Source organism: Protopterus annectens, chromosome 8.part0, assembly GCF_019279795.1.
Source record: "Protopterus annectens isolate FY-2018-M chromosome 8.part0, PAN1.0, whole genome shotgun sequence".
NCBI classification, from domain to species: domain Eukaryota; kingdom Metazoa; phylum Chordata; order Ceratodontiformes; family Protopteridae; genus Protopterus; species Protopterus annectens.
In genome coordinates this window covers 610,258,507-610,284,303 of record NC_056741.1, presented here as the reverse complement: position 1 = coordinate 610,284,303, position 25,797 = coordinate 610,258,507, and positions in this window count along the sequence as shown.

The following is a 25,797-nucleotide window of genomic DNA, read 5'->3' as shown; positions in this document are numbered from 1 at the left end:
ATCCACCTGAGAGGGGGTGGGGGATGCAGGCAGAGTCTAATACATGTCAGGGAGGGGTGGGAGGGTAAAACTGAAGCATGGTTGTATCACACACCTAGCAGCACAGGGTATCAAACCCCTGACAACTATGTAGTGCTATCACAGTTCACTGCAATTATTGGATGTGCCACATGGGTTTCCTGTTGTGGAGTACTCAGAACATATATGTGATGGTGAGTGACATCTGCAACAGGGATACAGTAGCTGTATGGTAGGTGACATACACATGCCTGTCAGCATGAACAGGTGCCAGCATCAACACAGCCACACTCTCACAAGGACGCACACACATTGACACACGTGGCAGGGCCAGGTGTACAACTCATCGGTTGTGGGATTGCCACATCACATTACTGTGCAGGTATCCCATGCTCCACACAGGTCATACAGGGGCTGTACAGGCAAAGGGTATGGGAAGGTGTCTGACATCAGACAGCATGCTGCAGTATGCCCATGGGGGTTGTAGGGAGTATGAATGTGAACATCTGCAGCATGCAACACACACACAAACACACAGGGTGCCACTACTGACATGCATGTGTGTGTGTCTACACAGGTGTGTGGTGTTCGACTGCGCCAGACGGCTATCCACGGCTAGGCGATGGGTGTACTTTGGCATCAGGCCACATGACGATGGTCTGCATTGTGGCTCAGGGATGTAGTGTCTGCATTTGCCCACACAGGCGGGTATTGTATCCCCCATCCGGTCACCTGGGTGACTACTCTGTGTGGCCTATGCTGTGCATCGCTTGCCATGTCTGTGTTCCTTCATCCATGACATGGATGGCATCTGGGATGTGCACACCTCCCACATGTATGTACAGTGACATGTAGAACAGTAACTGGGGTGTCTGGCCCATGTTGTGAATACAGATTATCATCAAATGTGGCAGGAGCTGGTAGTGACCAGCAGGTTTACCCTGCACCTACATGGTGTGCATGCTATCAGCATTCCTTGGTGTCAGTGGCATATGTCCATACAGGCATGTTGTCAAGCATGTTATATCCGTTGTGGGTCACATGTGATGGCACCACAGGTGGTGTAGTTGTCCATTGGAGAACATGGGGAAGGTGCACTGTCTACACGTATGTGTATATTGGACAGATGGACTGGGTGTCATGCCCTCTGTGGCCTACCGCTGTCACTCCATAGTTTCTATCAGTGATCAGTATGCAGTGTACTACTCACATATTGGCTGTTACCTAGGCATATGTGTGTGTATGACAAATGGGGTGAGAGTGTGCTCTGGGTAATACTGGGGTTGCTAACTGTGATTGCCTGGCCTTGATGTCACATGTCTGGGTATGGCTCTGCACCCCAGCCTCTCAGCCATGTCACATGTGTTATCCCTGTACAGTGAACATTGTGACATATAGTATGGCCATCATATAAGAAATATGCAAAACCCGCTCCACATTGGCCACACAGTCACAACCACCTCTACACAGGATATGGGTTACAAACACACACACACACACACACACACACACACACACACACACACACACACACACACACACCTGTCATGTTTGGGAGTAGAACCCCTACATAACTAGTGTATTACACTACAGCACTACCCAGTTATAGTACATGCCATGGATATTACTGGAGTAGTCCTTGCCCAAAAGTGTATTTCACACTGACTGACATCAGCAGGATTGCCAAAGTGGGGCTTTGTAATGACTGCAAGAGACTAGCCTAAAATGCATTGCTCCCTACACAGACAGTGACACACACAATACATCCAGAACTGCCATGTGTGGGGATGGAACCCAACCACTTGTCTAATTCACAATACAGGAGTATGCAGTTACAGGATGTGCTACAGTGATTACTAGTCTACAACCTTCTCAGAGGTGTATGTCTAGGTGCATGACATCAGCAGCCTTGCCAAAGTTGGGTATGTGAAATGTAAGGGGTGTGAGTAACCTAAAAGCATTGCTTTCCACACCATCAGACATGCACATGTATACACACACAGTTGGCAAGTCGAGGGCCTAGAACTCCCAACTAACTCCTTAATCACACTATGACCATACGATGTTACGGGATGTGCTAAGGAGATTACTGGGCTATGATAGTCCCAGAGGTGTATTTCAAGTTGCTTGACATCAGCAGCCTTGCCATAGGACAGTATTCGACTTGTAAGGGGTGTGAGTAGCCTAAAAAGCATTGCTGTCTACACACTCAGTGACAGACAGACACGCAAACATATGCACACACAGACTCACACATGCACAGTTGCCACATCTGGGGTTTGACCTCCTACCTAACTACATCATCACACTACAGCAGTACGCAGTTACAGCATGCACTATGGAGATTACTGGACTACAGCTTTCCCAGGGGAGTATTTCTAGGTGGGTGACATCGGCAGCCTTGCCAAAGTTGGGTATGTGAAATGTAAGGGGTGTGAGTAACCTAAAAGCATTGCTCTCTACACAGTCAGACATGCACACATAGTTGTCAGGTCAGGGGCTAGAACTCCTAACTAACTCCTTAATTACACTATGGCCATACAATGTTATAGGACGTGCTACGGAGATTATTGAGCTACGATCGTCCCAGAGGTGTATTTCAAGTTGCGTGACATCAGCAGCCTTGCCAAAGTTGAGTATTCGACTTGCAAGGGGTGTGAATAGCCTAAAAGGCATTGCTCTCTACACAGTCAGTGACAGACAGACACACACACATACACACACATGCACAGTTGCCACATCTGGGGTTTGTCCTCCTACCTAACTACATTATCACACTACAGCAGTATACAGTTACAGCATGCGCTACAGAGATTAGTGGGCTACAGCTTTCCCAGGGGAGTATTTCACATTGTATAACCTCAGCAGGCTTGTCAGGGTATTGCTATGGGGTGGCCAGTGTGTGCATGGCCCATACACCATTCATGTAGGGGTGACATGGGACAGGCGGCCACACAAGGGGTCATATGTCACAGGTGTGTGTCTAGGACAACTAGCTGACTATGTCCTTGTACAGCCATGTTGCGCAGCTGGTACGTGGACCACGTAGTCTGTGGTGCTGACAGGTACTGGTCACTAGTAACTACAGTGTGTGACATCTGCAACTGATGTGTTTGGGGCCCTTTGGCTGTGTGCTCAGTGGGACAGGCATGGATAACTCCTTGTCACGGTCACCCTCTTCCACACATCTCTATCCATCTACCTTTGGCATATTATGGTGTGCTGTCCTTACATATATGCCTGTATTCCTATCCACTGTGTGTGCAAGGCATGAGTGGTGCATACTGACATGTGTCTGGAGTAACTATTGCAACCGCTGTATATGTCTGGTCCACTGGTGTTTGCATATATGGCCTTCATGTGTTTGTGTGTGAGCATGCCTAGTATGACCTTTCAGTATGTGGATGACTGACATTGCCTTCATTTCTCTAAGTGTGTGAACATGCCCAGTAAGGCCGTCTGTTATGCATGTGTGGAGCATGTCCGGTGGTTTGTACTGCACAGCTGACCTTTGTGTTGTACACCAACAGGTAGCATGCTGTGTCTGCAGGGTATCCACCGATCATTTGGCATTGATTGTTGCAACATGTCTGCATAGCGGGGGGTACACCTGACTGTTTCTATGTTTCTACACAGGATTGGGAGAGCACACCTGACTGTTACTGTATTTCTATGTGGGGTGGGGGGGGCACACCTGACAGTTGTACAAATTTGCTAGGATTGTCCTGGTATGTCCTGTAGTCCATTTCAATCAGTAGTCTTACCCATCGTGCTGGCTACGCCATACCTGTGTACTTCCATTGTTATCTTTTGATTGCATACACATTAGTTTCTGACTTCCTAGCCATCACAACTGACATCCCACTACCTGGCCTGCTGTAGTCTGTCTGTGTAGGCCTGGGTGGGGATCACCCATACCCCTCATTCAGAGGCCATAGTATGGCATTTGTTTGTATTTGTCTACACCTGTCCTGCTGGCTGTGACTGTTGTTGGGTATGCGACCCCCTCCTGACTGGCATGTGTGAGTCCCTTATCTTGTGGGTGTCCCAGTATTACGGGTGGTGCTGCAGTGCTGCCTATGTCAGATGCACGTAGTACACTGCCTACGCATGGTTAGGCACAGGTAGTGTACTGTTTGGCATCCCTTTTACTGTATGTCAGAGTCAAAGAGAGGTGCTATTCCCTGGATCCCTCTCATGTCAGTGTATGTGCTATGCGTTGCCTCCTTGCCAGGGCCAGGGCATACTGGGCATGCCTCCTTCTGCCTACTGGGGCAGGCTCAGGTTGTTCCTCCTCCGAGTCACTCTGTGCTTGTGCAGGCCTTGTCATTGGTAGTGGGCTATATGAACCTGCCCCTTGCTGCTCCTGCTCCAGCTGTTTCTACAGGATCATATTGTGTAGCATGGCATCCCAATTATATCCCCAGTTGGCCTTTGGAAAGTACCTGTAGCTAGTATTCTTAGGCCTACACATACCTTTGTTTCCACTGGGATGGGTTCCCCTCTGTTAGTTCTGTGTGTCAGGCGTAGCCGGCACAGCTCAACAATCGGATGTAGCAGGTCCTTTCCACCCTATAGCACTCCACTATCTCCAACTCATGTAGCCCTTGGTAGGTTACCCTGGGTATGTACACTCTTCTCCATCTCCTTACTGTGGGTTTGTCGGTAGCATTCCCATCCTCACCACCCTCAGCCTCTTCCACAATTTGTATGATAGCTATTGCAGCCCCTAACATTTTGCTGTTGTGAGTGTTAAAAGTTCCCCACTTGTTTACACCGGTGGTGTAAGGTGTGGGAAAAACCAGAGGAGTAGGTGTTTGCATAGTTTATAGTGGTATTCTGGGCTGGGTTGGTCTGCTGCCTGTGTAATTGGCTGGTTCTGATATGTTTCACCTGGCAGCGAACCTAGTACCCCTTGATTAACTTCCAACTGCTGCTTTCCTTTCCCATTGCCTTTCTGATTTATCCAGGGGGTGTGCCGTGCAATCAGTGTACTGCAATGTGCACACTGCTGCTATTTCCTGGGTTCACTTCCTTTATCTACCTGTCGATCCCGTTGCATGGCACACACACCCACTTACACTTTGTCATACATGCTGGGCAGGTTTAGACACACCTCCTGGCTTTGCTGTGCTAAGCTGGATGCTACCCCAAGCCACAGTGCTCCAATCCACTGACAGTATGCCTGACATTCCCACACATGATGTCACCTACCTCCTAGTCTTGCACTCAGCTATTCATACTCATACACTGTTGGGACCTGCCTCACATGCTGGGGAAAACCGGGATTCACTATCCTTTCCCTCATTTGTATAGAATTGCCTGCTAATGCATAGTTACATGCGTCACACTATGCCTCCCCCCTTAGCAACCACTACTCACTGGCCAGGTTGTCTTTTGCCTGCCATTGACTTGCATGGCGGAATACTGATTTTAGTTAGACTGTTTTTTTTAGGTTTATTTTCTTATTTCCCCACCGGTCCCATTTGCGCACTGCTGCCCTATGCTTCAACGGCCATGATCAGCAGACATATCATAAAAGTTGTATTTTGTACATTTGGCATTGTTTGTAATGCCAATGGCCTTCTACTTGGCCATTGGCATGCTTCCTGAATGATATGCAGCCTTTATTTGGAGCTGTCATAGCTCCGTTTTGGAGTTTGCAGTACCATATTCGGTTACTAACCGAGTACATTTCTGCATATTACGCTAGTCCTGCACGCCATGATTCCTGTTTCCTGGATGGCAGATTTACCTCATTTTCATGGTTTTCACCTGCAAATGGGGTGATCTGCATATGGGGGCTGGGGACGTGCAGCACTAGTGCTACAGCACTCACGCACGTCAGATGTGCAGGTACATGGATCGCTCGGCCGCCATATTGGCAAAATGTAATCTTACACTAATCATGCACGCCGTGCAAGCTTTTCAGAATCTGGGGGAATGTGTAAGGTTAAGTTTAGGGGCAGGGGTAGGATTAGGATTATGGTTAGGGTTAACACACATGATTAAGGCAAAGTCCCCCTGCACCATCTTACCCATGTGAGCTAACCTTACTGTAACCCTAACCCTATCCATGCCTCTAACCTTAATCCTACACATTATGTTACTAAAAACCCTTTCCCTAACAGAACCACTAAACAAGACAAAATGACACAGAATACAGACAACATAAAACATGCACAAAACTGACTCTATCTCCTTACCTAACCTTTACTCTAACCCTAACCTGTGAATACTTGCATATTCACAACTGCTATAACACAGTCTTGCACATCTTCACAACCACCACTTTTTCACTTAGATATGAATTTTTTCTGCATACCCTGCCTACCTGCACTATATAAAATGTGATTCATTCAAATGTGTATTCTCTCTTTTTTCACACCCACAAAAACCTTTCTAACAAATGTGATTCTACCTGTGGACACACACACACACACACACACACACACACACACACACACACACACACACACACACACACACACACACACGGATAGCTCCCAGTCCTTTAGTCAAACACTCACACTGTTGACATCTTTTGCTACAAGCATTTTTGATTATCATCTCAGAATTTTTAAATATACTGGTAGCTGATTGTGGGAGATTGCAGTTGAGTGGAGTATGGGATTTTACCATTTTTCTGCTGTAGTGCAATGTCAGAGTTGGTATATATCATTAGTAGGGAGTGTGGGGTACATGTGGTGCTTTTCCTACTGCATAAAACATGTTTACTTGTTATTTTTTTATTTTCAGTACCTTGGGGTTCAATTTTGTGGGATTGAGATTTCTGCATTTGAACATTTGTGTGTTTGACATGTTGCCATAGATACATATAGAACTCGATAGACAGATATATTTTCCTGGTTTACAACTCACTTTTAACCTAAATCTCTTTAAATACAACAGCATTCTTTGTATCCTGGGTTGCACCTTCTACAGTGGCATCTTGGATGTATTTTGATTAACTTATGATCATTTTCTGCTAACATTTCTTTTGCATAAATTTATTAATGAGAGCATCTTCAACCATATGTTAAGGCAGCAGCTCTTTCTGTATCAGTGCACATATTTTAAGTTAATCCACAAGTACCCCTGGCCTATTGTTAACTCAATGCATCAGGTGTAGTTGCTTTTGTTAATAAGTGAGTAATCAGTTCAAAACTCTTTTTCTCATTTCCCAAGCAACACCATGCCATGTCTTATAATCTCTTCATGGTACACTTGCATCTGACACCTTTGGAAAAAAAAACTTTGAATGATACTGTATAATACCAAGAAGGGCTTATTTATCTTCTGGTGGAAGCATATGTATCATAACTCTGACTTTTTCATTATCTGGTCCCAAGCCTTCTTAAGGTAAAATATAACAATCTATCTTAGCTCTGTAACTGGTTATATATAGTCTCTTGCTCAACAAAAGCAAAATATGCTCCCTGGCTAACTAAGATTACCAAATCTATTCTCAAAGAAAGGGACAAAGCATGGATAAAATTCCACAAAAATAAAACTCAATCAACAAAACAAACCTACTTAGAACTTTGTAACAAAGCCAAGAAACTCATTAAAGTAGACAAAATCAGCTGTTACCAAAATCTACAGGAAAAACATGCTAACAACCCTCAAAAATCCTGGGCCACAATAAACTCTATATTGCAACCAGGGGAAACTACTACCCCCTACACCAACAGCAGGAAACAACCATGACATCATCCCCACTCAGTTTAATAAATATTTTACTGAAACAATCCAGGCCCTAGCTAATAGCCAAATTAATACCAGTTACCCTACCCCAACAACCACACATACTAGCAAAGAAGCACATGATAATATCTCTCACCTTAGCCTACACCCTGTGTCAATCAAAACCATTCTAAAACTCCTCAAGAAACTTAAACCAACCACCCTGACCACCGATAATCTACCAGAAGAATACCTCCAGAAAGCTGCAATAGCTATAGCCTATCCTGTTGCAATCCTCTTTAATAAATCTATCTCAGAGTGTAAAGTACCCTCTACATAGAAAACCTCCCATATCATACCACTACACAAAGCAGGCAACTCCTTAGAACTCAATAACTACCATCCTATTGCTATTTTATCACCCTTATCAAAAATACTAGAAAGAGTCATACACACTCAGCTCATGGACTACCTTCAAAAAACTGTCTGCTATCTAAAAATCATAACAGCTTTAGACCCTTCCACAGCACCACCACCTTACTTATCTCATTCACCAATAGCATTAATCACCACAGAAATAACGGACAGCTAGTCTCATACATATTTTTAGACTTATCTAAAGCTTTCGATATGGTAAACCACAATAAACTCCTTGATACACTCTCTATCTCTACCCTAAACCTCAGCATCTCCTCTATCTTATGGTTTAAAAGCTACCTATCAGGTCGTCAGCAGGAAGTAAAATGGCAGAACCAACTATCCTCCCTATTGCCAGTATCCCTAGGAGTCCCACAAGGCTCCATCCTAGGCCCATTGCTCTTCTGTCTATTTACCAATCAACTCTCATCTTCCACACCCTAAGCCTCAGTTGTCCAATATGCAGACAACGCCACCTTCATATGTGCCACCCCCACATTAGATGACCTCTACTCCCAAACACGGGACTTCTTTTCACTAGTTGAATCCTGGTTCACTAATTGCCAGCTTATTTCTAACCCAAATAAAACAAAACTACTCCTTTTCAGCCCATGTAGATCCCACCAAACTGATAATTTTACCATCAACTCTAATAACAAAACTGTGATCACCCCAACCAACCACACCAAACTTTTAGGTGTTGAAATAGACAGCAACCTAAGATTTGACTTACACATTGCCCAAACTATCAAGAAAGTTCACAAAAAACTAGGACTGCTCTAGCGCAACAAGCAATTTCTCTCAAAGCACACTAAAAGCACTATAGCTAGGACACATCTACTATCTACCCTCCTCTATGCATCCCCAGTATTAACTAACTTTCATAAAACCGACCTAAACAAACTAGAATCTTGTTATAATAAGATCACTAGATTTGCCACAAAATCTTCATATAGAACACATCACTGCAATTCTCTCAAAAAGCTAAACTGGCTGGTGCTCCCTCTACTACATCAACTCAATCAATTGTCACTAACATGCAAGTTATACTTCTACACTGACAAAATCCCAGCACTCCAAAATCTTATAATTCCTTACACCACAACAAGACTATCATCATTAATATACAGCACGTTACAGTTTAGAATCCCTGGGTCATCTATACAACACCTCTCTAAAACACTTATTATGGTATAGATGAAATGTCAAATGAAGTCTGAGGAATCAGCATCTTTCAACAAGTGAATTAAATGTATACAGCTTGGAACACTCTTTATCAGGCCTATTTTTTTTGCCAAAATCCTTAGTTATTAAGTACAGAAAATACTTTACATCTGGCATAGAAGCTGCCACTTCTTCCATTGCATGAAATAGCTTTACTCATATCTTTTGGATCTACTCTCAGTGGCATAACAAGTAGCACACTGACCTTTGGTGCAAAAAGGCTGTGGGTTCTATTCCCATACCAAGTAGATGGCTTGCTACTACTGCAGTACATCATAAGGGGAGTGTTACACTCCTGAAAGTGTTGTCTTTAAACTGAGGTCTCATCTGCTTCAGTTGGTGGAAGCTCAGGTGGATGTAAAAGGTCCCATGATACCTATCAAAAAGATTGGGTGTCCTTTATTTAACACAGCATTAAAACTATATATATTTACAAGATGCACATATTTACAGGCACATACATACTATGTATATGTATAATAATATGTTGCCATCTCGTTTATTAGATGTATTATTTGTAGTTTTATATATGTACCTATATTTTATGAATATACTTATAATGTGTATATCTAGTCTTTAAGGATTATTTATTCCTATTTGATTAATGCACCTAAGGCTAGGATATATTTTTATCTAATGAATTATTAGAAAAATGACATTTATATTCTATTTTGTAGAATGTTCCAATATATCTATAGATGTGCGGCGTTATTCATATATTTAAATTCATTTTTATGATCTATTTTCATGATTGCTGCTATAAGTCTATGTGACAGTATTGGAGTTTTAATGAAGCTGTGGTTTTACTTTAAATAATGGGTTGATTATTAAGTGAATACAAGCTGATTGGTTAATGGAAGTTATTTAAATGAACTGTGACCAGTTTATTCTCTTGATGGTCTGATGAAGCCTTGTGTGAAAGTGCTTACCATTTTTTAATAAAACAGTTTATTTCATTCGCTGAATTTTCAGTTATCTGCCTTGTTCGTGGACTGCCTCTATATATTTTTTATTATTTCTTCCAAATAAGTTTTAATATCCCACTGCATAACTCTTCATAAACAAGCCCTTTCTTCATCCTTTCATTCAGTATGAGTACATTCAGAATTTTCTCTTTGCCAATCCATTAATTTCTTGTACCTTCCATACCTGATATCATCTGGGCTTGATACTGAATCAGCATTTACTTTCCTGAGTTACTCACCCAATTCACTAATAGCAAATTCTTTTTCAAATCCTTACTTAACACATTCTGGATTTTTTTACTTTCCATTCTTTCTTATTTTCCTTCTTTTTAGCCTTATTCATATTTTCACATGCCATACTGCAATACTCACAATTTGCTTCTGTGTTCTTTTTACCTCTCCTTTTACATTTTCATTTCCCTCATTATACTAATATCCTCCCTTACCATTTTACTGGAATATGCAGATATCTCTCCCTTCTCCCTTGTAAACAACACCTCTGCCTAAACATTAATGCCTTATTATTTTATTTCTTTTAAATATGTATTTTTGCATCACAATACTCTCTTGCATTATTCTCTAAATTCCCTAATACATTTCTATACATTTTCCCATACTTCACCTTCTCTTCCTTTCTTATACCATCCTGCAGCTGAAAAAAAAAACACTTTTTATACTTCTTTTTAAATTCAGTCCATCATTCAGACGAGGTTTCATAGCTGTCCTTCATGGTTATATGATTCTGCCATAACTGCACTCACCAGTTTCATCACATACTTTTTAATTTATTCTTTTTATTACATTTCCTATTTAAGTATACTCCCTTTCTTCCACCAGCTCTATCCATATTGTTAAATGGTCTGAAAAAAATGTCAGAATTGTATCACCATCTGCTAACTTCAAGCTTTCTGATAATATAAAACAATCAGATTCAGATTCAAGTGCCCCCAGTTCTATAAGTCCAATAACTTTTCTTCCACTCAGCTAATTAACCACATTTTTCACTTCCTGTATTTTTTTACACCTTTCCCATTCTTTTTACATTTTCCCCTTAAATCGCAATTAAAGTCCCCTGCAATGATAATTTTCGTATTAACCACCACAGTCTAATATTTGATTAAGCCCATTCTCTCTTTCTTTGCTAGTTATATATATGCATAAAATGCTACAATTCTATAAACATGTTCTTTCCAACTCACATCCACAACAGTTAACTTTCCCATCCTGACCAGCATTACATCTAGTATTTTCACTGTTTGTACACAACAAAGCCACTCCAAAACAATGTTCACCTCCTAAAGCCTATATTATATTTCTACCCCACAATTTTTCTGCTTGCACTCTTTCTTTGCTTGTCAGGAATCTTACATCATCTAACAGAATAACATCCACATCACATTTAGCACATCATTCCAGTATGTCTGTCCTTCTTACAGTGTTAATAATACTGTTCATATTTACTGAAAGCACTCTAAAACTCTTGCGTTTCTTTCTTTTTAGGTTTAGAGGGAATATTTTTAAAATTTCATTGTCTTATTTTTATTCTTTTCCCAATTGAATATTTTTTTCTGGGTTCTCAGAATCAGATTTTGCACTGGTTAGAACTTCAAAAAATATTAGTATCAAACCCTTCTCCTGACTTTTCTTACTGCCTGAACTCTCTCTTCTCATTTTTCCATCCATATTTTTTATTCTTCTACAGTTTCTTCTTCACCTAGTTCACCCTCTCTTTCAACCTCTTGTTGTCCTTCCTCATGTATCTTGTCTTCCCTTTTCCATTAGTTTTCATTATTTACCATTTGCTCTTCACAATCCATCCAAGAGTCCCTTTTTTACACAATCTGCATTCAGGTACATGTGTTCTTGCTGTATGCCCTTTCTCCCCACACTGGTTACATTGAACCTTGTTAAAATCATTAATTAAAAAATAAAAGTCCCCACATAAGAAACATGATTTAGACTGGCCAGCATATATTAATGTCATACTATGACCAGCCACAAAAATAACACTTGGCAAGTGTCTCACCATGTTTTTTTTTCACATTTCCAAACAGCTTCCAACCTCAACCCTCCATCCCATAAGTTGCTCTCATCTCTAACTTTCACAATATTATCAACAGCTTCACGCAAACTCTGCATGCATTTTTTAATATTGTCTTCTTCCAGTTTAGCACTTCTAAACTGCAAAGTAATATACTTTTTTAACATTTAAGCTACTACAAGAAAACAAATAAGTGTTCCAAGGATAAATGTCCTTATTTTTGTTACGCAGTTCCAAAAATTTCATCATCAATTTATCAGTTTTAAATGCTAGGTCACAAAAAGTCTCTGTCCCACTATGTATAAAGGTCTGAATTTCTGGAGCTTTAAAACCCCAGAACAGTTACCAAGTTGTTCCAACTATAATATCTGTCTATAACAGTGTCATTATTTGTTGTTATTCTCACAGTTCGTCTTCTCTTAAAAAAAAAAAAAAGGCAGTTCCACTTACAGTTTGTTGCTGCTCTCCTTTTCTGCCTGCTTTCACTGCTGGTTAAGTTTTAGGGTACTTACGTATTATTGCAACCAAATTTTCGCGTTACTATCGGTTGCTTCCCGATGTGCAAATATAAACATTAATGCTGTGATACTGTCAATTAGCATGTTTTCCTTCACACCGAAGGTTGTTTTAGGTATGGATATCTTTGAAAATGTAGAAAATCATGTTCCTGTTTACGTATGCTGTTTGCGGGCAGCTTATCTTTCTTGTAATACATTGCACTTCCCGATGTTAATATAGAAGCACAGGTGCTATGATAATGTCAGTTAATGTGTTTTGGTTCAAATTACACATTGTTTTAGGCAAGGATATTCCGTGGAGGTGCAGCGGTAACATTGTTGCCTCACAGCAAGAGGTTCTCCCATTCGATTCTCGGCTTGGGTTGGGAGTGCCTTCTGTGTGGAGTCTGCATGTCCTCCCCGCGGTCGAGTGGGTGTTCGAAAGACATGCGTTGAATGGGCATGCCTTCATTGAAGGTTGGGTGTTGGGCTGGCAACTCGACACCATAAAAACCAACTGCCAATCATTAGCGGACCGGAGTTCTGCTGTAGCGACCCCTAACCCGGAAAAGCCGAAAAACAAACAACAGCAACAACATCAGTGAAAATGAAGAAAGAAAGTAATGTTGCTGTGTCAATTACTGTGTTTTTGTTCACATTGAAGGTTGTGTAATACATGTTCTTCAGAACTCCAAACCAAAACCTTGCCGTCAACCAATCCATTCCCAAACACCTGTTAACATCATCCACCATCAGTTCCACAAAACTTTAAGTTTTGCAAGTTTTCTGTAAAAATGAAATGTGTGACACATAAATAGTTTACCGTTTAATAAATAAAGAGTTCAGCAGAAATCATTTCCAAGCGGTCTTTCTTTTTCTTGTCAGCATTGCTTCTTCACAGTAAAAGTATTCCTTTCATCAGTAAGAGACCAGTCCTGCCAATTGAAGCATGCGTCTGTCATGCACGCAAAACAGGTAAAGATTTCCATGATTGCTTCTCTTCCTTAATGTCAGCAAAACTAGCTTTTCAACAGTAAACACAAAGAGTGACAACTTACAGTGTTTCCTGTAGCTGTTTTCAAGCCAGCAAGCATATTATCGCAACTGCAAAAATCTGGGTGCGATAATACCTAAGTACCAGTTTTAGTTACTGCATTAGCTGCTGCCACAAAACCAGACACCTTCTCAGTTTGTTGCTGCATTTCCTTTTTTATTTTCTGTCACTGCTGCATAAGTTGCAACTGCTTTATTCTCTGTTGCCACATCAGCTAGTTCCATATTCACATTACCATCCTCAGCACTTCAAAAAAGTCATCTGTCAGTGTAGTTAGAATGAGCAAAACTATTCTGGGAAAGCTAAAAAGTGAGAGAACCAGTTATCATTATTTTAACTTATAAAGTAAAATGAATTAGATTCACAAATTAGATTCCTTCTTGTGTATCCTGCAGTAGAGAAACTTCTCCTGCCCATTTGGGTAAAAACCTCTTTGCAATTAAAAGACTTTCCTGAGTTCTTGCCTGGGGAGAATCAATGCAAGAGTTAAGAAGGAGCAGAGATGCAGCCTGCCACATCATCAGGTTAATCTGAAAATGTCCTCAAAGACATATGGAAACCTCCCTGACCCCTGTGATCTGTATAGAAAAAGAATGCAGCTTAAGGAAAATAAGTGTACTAGCTCAGAAACCTACAAGCTATAAGGCAAATGGCAGTAGCTTGAATTGACTGGGGTGGACTAAAGTTGTTTATTCAGCTGTTTAATCAATAACTGACAGCAAGAGATGATGAAACTTCGTGTGTGAGCTACTGTTGCTCTGATTAGTTTGTCTTCTTATTTTTATTTTTCCATTTATTAGAATGACGTTGTCTCTCCATTTAAGCTTACATGTGGCTATTTGAACAGTCTGCTGATGACTGAACCATATAACTCCAGCTGATGAATACAGCTTCCAGATGGAGCTAGCTTAGCATTCTTTTATGCTTGCTATGACTTCTAAACTAACTATTTTGCACATTCTTTAATTTGAATGTGCCATGATGTGAAAAACTAATAGTGAACTATTGAGGAGCTATGAGGGGGCAACAAAGAAGGTGCTCAGCACCCCTCATCTTGCCTGCTCTGTCTAGTGCTTAACATGCAGTTTGCCAGTGTTGTCTCAGACTATGGAGTGAAGCTTAATGAACAAGCTGCATTTACTATTTCTTTATAATCTACACTTAGTAGGCTCGAGTAACTAATACCCCTCAAGTGCTAAAACTAGCAAAAGCAGCCAAAGTGACTAGTGTTTTATTATGTGATCAAAACATGGGAGAAAGCTGGTGGACTGTAATGTACTCCTGCTGGAGATACTCTTCCAGTGACAGCCAGTCATATAGCGACTTCAGCTGCACATGGTAGCACCGTTGCTTATGTGAGAGTGGGTAGACAATGCACCTTTGGGTTATAACAGTGGGCCTCAGATAATGCTTACAAAACCCAGAGACAAGTAGAGTGTGACATGTTTTTTTTCTGAATCCCCCTATAAACTGACATGAAATGAAACAGCCAAATCAACAACCATCTGTCTGGAGAAGCATCAAGACTGGCTACACCAGAGCTACAGTGATTCATGTAAATGCACATTTTGAGTTGCAGGTCTGGTTTTTGCTGATTTGTGAACAAGACAATGTGATTTAGGACATCCTAGAATGAGCTTATTCTTCCCAGCTGTGTCTGTTCAGAGGCTCTGAGTAAGGGATATTACTGTTCTAGTGGGGTGCCTTTCAATGTGGTACAGGTAGAAGCGGGCATAGCAAACTTACAGGTGGGCAAGTAAAAGGAAGCAGCTACTATAAAAGGTGATTTATGCTATATTATACCATGACCGCCGAAAAACGTGCACGCTGATTGGCCAGCGTGCCCGTTGTAAATCGAGTTATACTAATGGAAAAAGGTCCGGTCGCCCGGACTTTTTTCCATTAGTATAACACTTTTTTAAAACACTGTCTCGGTATGTTAAATGGGTTTAACATAGCGAGACAGCTTTAAAATAAGCAACGGAGATCTCCGTTGCTTATTTTAAAGCTGTCTTACTATGTTAAACCCATTTAACATAGCGAGACAGTGTTTTAAAAAAAAGCAATGGAGAAAGCAAGATATCCGTTGCTTTTTTATGTTCGCTATGTTAAATGAGTTTAACATAGCGAGACAGTTTTAAAATAAGCAACGGACATCTCCGCTGCTTATTTTAAAACTGTCTCGCTATGTTAAACTCATTTAACATAGCGAACACTAAAAAGCAACGGAGATCTTGCTTTCTCCGTTGCTTTTGCCCACAGCTCTGATGTACTGCACAGGCGCCAGTACATCAGAACTGCCGCTGATGCCAGACATCTGCGGAAGGGCAGTAAACAGGCATTATACTATGCCATTATTTAAGAAAAGTAATAGTTTCTTTTCTTAAATAATGTCATATAATAGCAATAACCACTTCTGGTGTGGGTAATGCTAAATTACCCACGGTTGGCTTTGTTTGGTCCCTCGGGCTTCACCCTCGGGACCAAACCACGCCAACCGTGGGTAAATTTAGCATTACCCACACCCAGGAGTGGGTTATTGCTATATTATTATACCCCATGATAAAATTAGACAAAAAAGTTACTATATGTAAGGGGAGTCAGACATTTGACTGTTTCATCGATTCTTGAAGATGGTTATTAATAAATGAAAGAAGGTTGTACAGATGGACGGGAGAGAGAATGTGAGATTACTTTTTTGCTACTCAGATATCTCCCCTCATGAATGGAGGATAATCCTGATTTATGATGTAGTACTATAGGTTGGCACCTTACAATTGGGGTGGGGAGCATAACCTTTTTGTTTTATATAACATTCAGCAAGGCAGGTGATTAGTAAGGATACTGAGAGATTCAATTATTTGATCTCATCCTAGATTAGCAAACAAATGACTAAATTAAATTAAAAATGGCTGTTGTGTAATAGTGTTAATGAGGCAAACCAATGTAACCACATGTCTAGCTAGAACTGTTAATTATATAATTGTCTGTTCCAATCACAGATTAACAGTGGGTAGAATAGGTTTGTTTAAAGAAGGTAATTAATATATATCCACACTTAGTTTAGTTCTTAATTTTCTTCTTTTTAGTTAAGAGGAGCTTGAGATATGTTTAGTAATCTACTGAATCATGTTATAAAGTGTGATCATTAGTTTTTTAGCTTATGTTTTAGAAATGTAAATACTCATGTGTGATTTACTTTGGGGATATATCTTGGGCTGGGGGATAAGCCAGTGTAGCTGACAGAAGATTTACACCACTGCAGCTCTGTAATGTCTCTGAGCATGGGGCATATGAGCAGTGGCATTGTACATAATAATAACAACAATAATAATCATAATAGATTAACATTATACTCTGCTTTGAAGTGCAATACTTTACAGGGTTCAGTTATCCATTAGTTAGACTTTTGAATTATTCCAATTCTGGATGGTAGTTGCATGAATACACCTTGCTATTCTAAAATGTTTGTTTTGTATCTGGTGATATTTCTTTGTTTGTTTGTTAACCATGTGGGTTGGCTGGTACAGGACTCTTCAGCGACATCATAACCCATGATTTTAAGACATAACAATTATACATATTACAATTTCCATCGGAACATGAAGAGATAAATGCATAGAAAATTAATTCAACACTTTGAGGACTGAGGTGCATAAGGGCTTAAAGTCTACTGGCATGGAACAGCTTTAATTCACTGTAATGATGTATTGGTCATGCTTGCTGGAGCAAATGTGCTTGCTGATTTGCGGTGGGGTGAGTGTGAGCATTTGTGAGGTTCTCCTATGGAATTGTTTCATCTTGGCATATTAAGGGAGTGAAAATATACACATAGAATGTTAATGGCTTATTTTCCCTTGTGAAATAGGTAGAATATTCAAGTATATTAAACAGACTCACCTACAGGTTTTAGGTCTACAGAATATATGTTTACCAGAGGAGGAACCCTCAAATTAGGGTGAAAAATAATACATTGGAAAGTCATTTTTTCTACTTATGAAGCTGGGAAAAGAAGAGGGGTTACAGTCCAGGTACTCCATAGCTTCCTGTTCAAAGCAAAATACTATCTCTGATAATAATATCACAAAGCGGAAATGTAGAAAAGAAGATTAGTAAAGTAGAAGTTAAAAAAATAGAAGTTGAAGTTATGGAGTGTCTGCGAAGTGAAGGATTTGGTGTACAAGGTCTAACACAGACGACATCATGGCATGATGGAACGAGTCCACAAAGTAAGGAGAAACAGGAAGATCAGGAGACATCTGAAGAAGAAATATGGTCATGGGAAATAAAAAGAGATTTACTATAGTGTAATATCTATGCAAAGGGGAAAGCAAAAGTAATCAATACAAAAACAGCAGCACCAAAGATATTTGAAGAGAAATATAGGCAAAATAATCCAGACACGGAAAACTTTACATTACAAAAAATAAAAAGACAAAAAGGAAAAATGGAAAAGGAGATTAGTAATGGAGAAGTTAAAGAAACAGAAACTGAGTTTATGGAGTACCTCCAAAGTGAAGGATTCAGTGTAGAAAATCTAATGCAGAAAGCACCACAACAGGATAGAGCAATGGACCTCCAAATTAAGGGGAAACCAGTGGAATGGAAAGCAATTGGTCAGGTACCATATGAAGATATTTTGGAGCCTTCCACAAGAAACCAGTATAAATGTTCACTTGAAGCTGGACAGCAAGGGAAGGAACAGGAAACTGTGGAAACTCTGACAAAGTTAATGTTGAGGAGTGATAGGCCAGTGAGTTCCCATATGATAGAGCAATGGATGGCACAGGATGAAATTGAAGAGAATGTGCCACAGGAATATGCAACAGAACATTCTATGGAATGCCCACAGGAAATGGAAAATAAAAAATGTGCCCTCAGTCTAGAAGAAAATGAGCTAAGAAAAGAGTTGCTTGATTTAATAAAGATAGATAGACATATTAGATCAATGAAAGAAATAGACTGCAGAAAGTCAATAAAAAACAAAAAGTCAGAAGTTTGATAAAACAAATGAACACAGTAATTACGACTGTCCATAGAGATCCATGTGAGATAACAGAAGTAAACAGGAATATATTACCGTGCAGCTAAATTAATAACTGATAAAGTTCTACCTCAAGAACACAGGGTAGTGAGAGAAAGGAAGAGGGGAAATCGAATACCATCATGAAAGTATTGAACAAAGAAAACTATAAAGCAATTAAGACAAGAAGTGTCACTGTTAGAAGAGTGTAGAAGAGGGAACAGATCAACAAAAATACTAAGAAAGATAGACGTGATAAAGGCAATTCATAGTATTAGAACAGATCAGGATCTATAGTGCACTATCGCAAATAAACTAAAAATCTCAGCACAGGCAGGAAAACTTAGAAGATACACAGATAAATATAAAGGAAAAGTACAAAATAAGCAATTTATTGATTACCCAAAAAAGTTTTATAGAGAATTGGGAAACAAAGTAAAAGGAATTGAAAGACGACCAAAAAAGAAGAAATAGATACATTCTGGAGAAGTATCTATGAAGATCCTGTGGAACATAACAAAGATGCTAAATGGATAGAAGAATTAAAAGAAAGAATAAGAAGTTTAAAGGTACAGGATATGAAATGGGATGAAGTAAAAGAGAGAGAGAGAGAGAGATTGAAACAAAGTTAAGAAATGCCTCTAACTGGAAAACTCTAGGCCCAGATTCAGTACCTAACTTTGGGTTAAAAGTATTAACATCTTTGCATGAAGATTTAGACATGAGTAAGAACTATTTATATGCACACTGCAAACAGACACCAACCTGGCTAACAACAGGAAAAACAATGCTCCTACTTAAGAGTGAACCTGCAAGCTATCCTAAAAATTATAGACCAATAACTTGCCTTCCGATGACATATAAACTATACACTGGAACTGATACTAACAGAGTTTATAGTCATTTAGAAAACTCAATTATAACCGCTATCAATGGCACTATCATCTCCCCAGAAGCTCAAAGTAAACTACTGGGTGTCATAGTTGATAACAACCTGACATTTGATGTGCATATCAATCAAACTATCAAAACCCTTAATAAAAAAACTTGTCTCTCTTTACAGAATCAAACCTTTCCTTACCCCACTTGCTAGAACTGCAATTGCCCGTTCCCATCTACTATCAACTCTTCTCTATGCCTCACCTCTATTCTCCAACTTAAACAAAACAGATCTTAATAAGCTATCATCTTGCTATAATCATACTGGCACAGCCTACGAGATACACCATTGTCAACCTAAATTGCTTAGGATGGCTTGAACTGCCTAGCCTACTGCAGTTCAACCAGCTAATAGTGGCACATAAAGTCCTTTACCAACCAGAAAATACACCTGCACTAAAAAAATATTATCAGCCCTTACACCAGCACCCGGCCACTGTGATCATCCACTAGACTCCTAGTTCAAACATACAAATCCAACTACTCTGCTGGGGACTCTCTGTTTGCCAACTCTGTTGCAAAAACTTGGAACAGACTCCCAGCTGACTTGACCCTAGAACGCTCACTAACTCGATTCAAAAACAAACTCAAGAAATACTTCAAAACTAATTGGTTATGTCCTTGCACTAACCCCGACTAGTGAGCTCTATATTACTTGGGTGCCTTACCTTCAACTACTTCTAACTTTTTTCTACCACACCATTTCAGGAAGGGTCAATTGTATAACTGCTGCTCAATGTGTCTTAAACCTGAATGTAATGTTATGTATATATAACTTTGAAAATAATGTTATGTTTTGTAACGTGTTTTATAATAAGTTAGTACTATATGTGCTAAATGCTGGTATTGCTCATGACTGTAATCTGCTTGAAACTAGCATTTACTAAATGTTCAATGTATATTATTATCTTGGAGCTTTTCTCCCTGGGCCTCTGCTGAAAATTAATATATATCCAGTCGGACTATCCCGGTCAACAAATGTAAAATAAAATAAATAAATAAATAACAATAGAACAAAAGGGCAATAGAAGAAAGTCATATGGAACAAAGGATCATTTGTTGTTAAACACAGTCATAGTGGAGAACTGTAAAAAGGGGAAGAATTTAAGTATGGCATTGACTGACTACAAAAAGCATTTGATAGTATCTCACATTCATGGATAAGAGTGCTTAAAATGTATAAGATATACCCTACACTGATCAACTACATTCAAGTGACCATGAAACAGTGGCAGACCACTCTGCAATTAAGCCATGATAAAGAGAAAATTATTATTCCAGGGATAAAAATTCAAAGGGGGATATTCTAGAGTGAATCTCTGTCACCACTGCTAGTCTGCCTTGCCCTTAACCCATTAAGCTGTCTACTTAATAGCTTAGGCCATGGCTATAATTTGGTTCCTAGAAAACAACAAAGTGTAAAGACTTCTAATCTTCTCTTTGTCAATGATTTAAAACTGTATAGCTCATCAGACGAGTTACTGAAAGCAAAACTGCAAGTTGTCAAAACTTTTTCAGATGATGTAAGAATGTCATTTGGTCTTGATAAATGTGCAAAAGCAACCTATAAGGCAGGAAAACTGCTGCACCAAGAAAACAGCAGTTTGGGACAAGAATGTAGTATATTAGAACTTGAGCAAGAGGGAGTTTATAAATATTTGGAAACTGATGAAGGATCAACAATAAAACATGAACAAATGGGAATAAAACTTAGTAAGGAATACTTCAGAAGACTAAAGTTAATCCTGAAAAAAGAGTTGACATCTAGGAATAAAATCCAGGCTATAAACCAATTTGCTCTTCCTGTCCTAAGTAACAGTTTTGGAGTGACTGACTGGCCCCAAAACGTGTTGGATAGATTAGACAGGAAAACAAAAAGGATGTTTCATGCTCACCAAATGATTTATAAAAGTCATTGTATACCAAGATTATATATTCCCCATTCCAAAGGAGGGATGGACGTCCTTGAAATTAATTACATATATAGATCTGTAATCGTGAGACTCCACACATATCTTCTGACCTCACAAGACCCAAATGTAGTGAAAGAAGAATAAATCTAAGATGACTTCCCTGCTAAGTCTAGCAGAAGCATATCAGTATCAAGCAGGAATGGAAATCAAACCACAAGTAGAAAAAATCAGGCAGCAACTGAATGTGCCAAAAAACAAAAGAAAGAATATAAGGTGAGTGACCAGATGAGAAGCAAGAAATGTGGAAAATGCATAAATATAGTTGCAACTATAGAAAACTTCTAGAAGAACCTCATGTTGATCAGGGATGAATGCAGGAATGGTTAAGAAGAGGTGAATTCAAACCAAGAGATGAAAGGTTAATATTGGTGGCACAAGATAGTGGGCTACGTACACATTGCTTTACAAAGTCCATTGAACATGTAGGAGAAACAGACAAATGTAGGTTTTGTAAAAGTGAATTGGAAACAGTTGCACACCTCGTTGCTGGTTGTGACATACTAATGGCAGAAGGACTGTATACTGAAAGGCATTATAATGTGACAAGACTGTTGCACTGGGGATTGTGCAAACATTATGGTACTGAAGTGGCTGAAAAACACTGGAAACATCAGCCACAAAGCATCAAAGAAAATTATGAAGTTTACATCACATGGGATCATCCATTACCAATAGTTCTGAAGATAGATGCTAGAAAACCAGATATAGTGGCCCATGAAAAGAAGACAAAAGTAGCATTGATTATTGAAATTGCCACATCCAGTGACTGCAGTGTCTTGTGTACAGAGAGACACAAAATCATACAATATTAGGATTTGCAGACAGAAATGAGAGCAATGTGGAAGAAATATACCCAGATAGTTCCAATAGTAGTAGGAGCAACTGGTTTTATAAAAAAGAATCCACAATCGTATTTAGATTTGTTACCAATATATGTATCTCTGTACAAATTATAGAAAGAATCATTACTGGGCATATTGCGGGTGCTGCGAAGAGAACTTCTGGCTGACATCAAAGATTGAAACAATACTAATTTCATGAACTTTAATCGTACTTTGACTCAGGAATGGGGTCCATCCCTGTCATTGTATTAGAAACCCAAAAGACTTGGAGAAATTATAAATAGACAGAATACAGACACAATGGACAAGGGAGTTGTGTGATGGTTAAGTACCTCTGGGGAAACAGTTGTTTGACATCAGTTAGAGTTTAAAGTGACTCAGTCAGAATTGTGATATATATCTGGTGAATATGTGGCATTTGAAGAGGGTTTTTGGAAGATGGAAGACTGGAACTTGGTGTGCCATTTCTCAGAGTACCAGTTAGGACCCAGGAAGTGGTATAGCTCAGTAGTATGTGTACTTGGCTAATTACTGTTGAGTGTGGGAATATTCAGTGTTTGAAATAGTTTGGGTCTAATGGAAGATTTGTATGTTATTCAACAAGGCAGGAATGGCTGATGAAACTGAGCAAGTTTCATGTGAAACACAGCAGCACCTGCATCAAGTTTGTATACTACCATTTTATCTAACCCATGTGTCTGCCTATGGACCTTGGCACTGGGGTTAAACGAGGACTGAGGGGATCTGGATAGGCACTATAGACCCTTAGTGTACTATAGTTCTGATCCAAACTTTAAAGCATGGCTGATACAACATTTGCAGGGGAGGGGAGGTTTGTTCAAAGGAAATGAGCAAAATGTATCACCCCAGGGGGGAACTTTAAGGTGGCCCTGAAAGCAGTTACTTCAAAAATATACCAGGGATAGGTAATGGCAGATTAAACAAACTCATGCTGCAGCACTGGAAAGGCTATATGTTAAGCAGCCTCTCTTATATATAGGTTCCAAGGAGATCAGCCAGGCAGATGAAGAGACAAAACAAGCTATCACATGCTATTGTGAAGGAAAATGCCCTTGTTAATATTGCAGGATTAAACATGAACTATTTTGAAAATATTCCAGAGACACAGCAATTATTGGTCCTGATGTTAAAACAAAGTACAAATGATGGTGCCTGTAACAAAGATGGTGGATGAGAGATGGATCTGTTGAGTACAAAAACACTTCTGTAAGGCTCCTCCATCCTTATCTGAAGACCATGTATCTATAATGAATTTCTAGTGCAAACGAATTTGACTAGTACAGGAAGCAAAGTGAAGATTTAAGTAGGGCCATCAATAGCAGATGAATTGGTAGAGGTTTTTAAGCTTGTGGATGCTTTTGGGGTTGGATGATCCCCCCCCCCCAAAGTGTATCCCAGCCCCAGTAGTCCTTATGAATAAAGTGCTACTAATAGCCTATGTTCCAATAAACTTGAAATAAATAGTCAGCTTAATCTCGCCTAAAGAGGAAAGAAGCCCTGGGTTAATACATTATCCTACTTTACTGTTAAATTATGAGGCAAATTGTTTATTGTAGTACTTGCATGTAGTTTAGCACCTGTTTTCCTTGACTTGATCCATTTGGATCCTTCAACAACACTATAAAAATGCTGTTGTTAATGCAGTATACTAGAACAATGTGCCTTCCTTTAATGGTTATTAGAGTCAATGTCTCTCTGTTCTAAATCAATGACCCAAAATTAAAAGTCCCATAATTATGAAACAATACTGGGAAACTAAAGAAGAACACCAGATAAATTCTTTATTTTCTTTTAAATTTGTTATTTGTAGGCGGCAAATTCCTCCCCCCCCCCCCCAATGTGGGTGCTACATGCCTGCTGCTTATATACACTAACTCTGAGGTCACTGTACCTCACAAAAAGAGTAGTTCTCTGAAATACAGTGATCTTGGACTTATTGTATATACTATCCCTTTTAATATATTCATGCTGACTGTTTCAAGTCATAGAGTGAGTCATAGAACTAAACACAGTTACCAACTTAAACACCAAAAAGACATTTAAAAACCTTGTTTGTTTCACTGGAAACCTTCAACTTGCCATATTTTATCAAGTTGTTGTACAGGATTTATTTTAAATTGAGTTGCTGGCTACTGAGACTTGTCTGCATATATTAACTGGACACAAGCTGATTTAAGTATATTTTTCTGCACTTATTTAAGATTTGAGTGAGTAAATATTGTGTGTCTTGGATTCAGTAAATATTGTGTCTCTGAATCTCTGCAGTTAGCCATCTCAGCTCACTGAAAGTTGTTAGACTGCTTTGAAATTCCTTTGTTAGTGTTAGTTAGCTTGGGGGTTTCTGCTAGCTTTAAATCTGTGTTGGTTACATTTCTAGTAATCATTTTAAATCGAGTTGAGGGCTACTGAGACTTGTCTGCATATATCAACTGGACACAAGCTGATTTAAGTATTTTTTTTGCACTTATTTAAGATTTGAGTGAGTAAATATTGTGTGTTTTGGATTCAGTAAATATTGTGTCTCTGTCTCTCTGCAGTTAGTTCCCCACCTCCCCTCCCTGTTTCTTGTTGTGTTGTTAATCTTGGTGGCTTTGGAATTGCCCGCCCCTGCTGTAAATCTCTTTTTGCACACTCCTCCTGGACCCATCTCATTTGCACACTCAACTGAGTACAGTGAGATCATATTTTGATTTTGGATACTCCTACCAGTCCCATCTCCTCTGTGGTGTACAGAGAGACCACTTGGGAAGGGCATTCCCCTATAGTATTTTAATCTGCTCTGTTTCCTCCATCTAAAAAAAAACAAATTTGCATTTCATCTGCCTTACTGTATTTGTGTTACTTCCTACCTTATTACCTTATTTTGCTTTTGCCTCTTTTTAAAAGTACTCAATTTAATTTATTCTGCTGCCTTTATTACTGCTTGTTAGTAACCTGATTAATTTGTAACTGTTATTCTAAGGCCCTTGGTTTAAGCACTTGGGCTTCAAACCAGTTGTTTTACATTAAGAAGGTTTGTGGTCTGCACTGTTGTGGCAGGACAGGTAGCGTACAGCCTTCTAAGTTGGGAACTGCTGATTGAAGGCTCAGTGTCTGT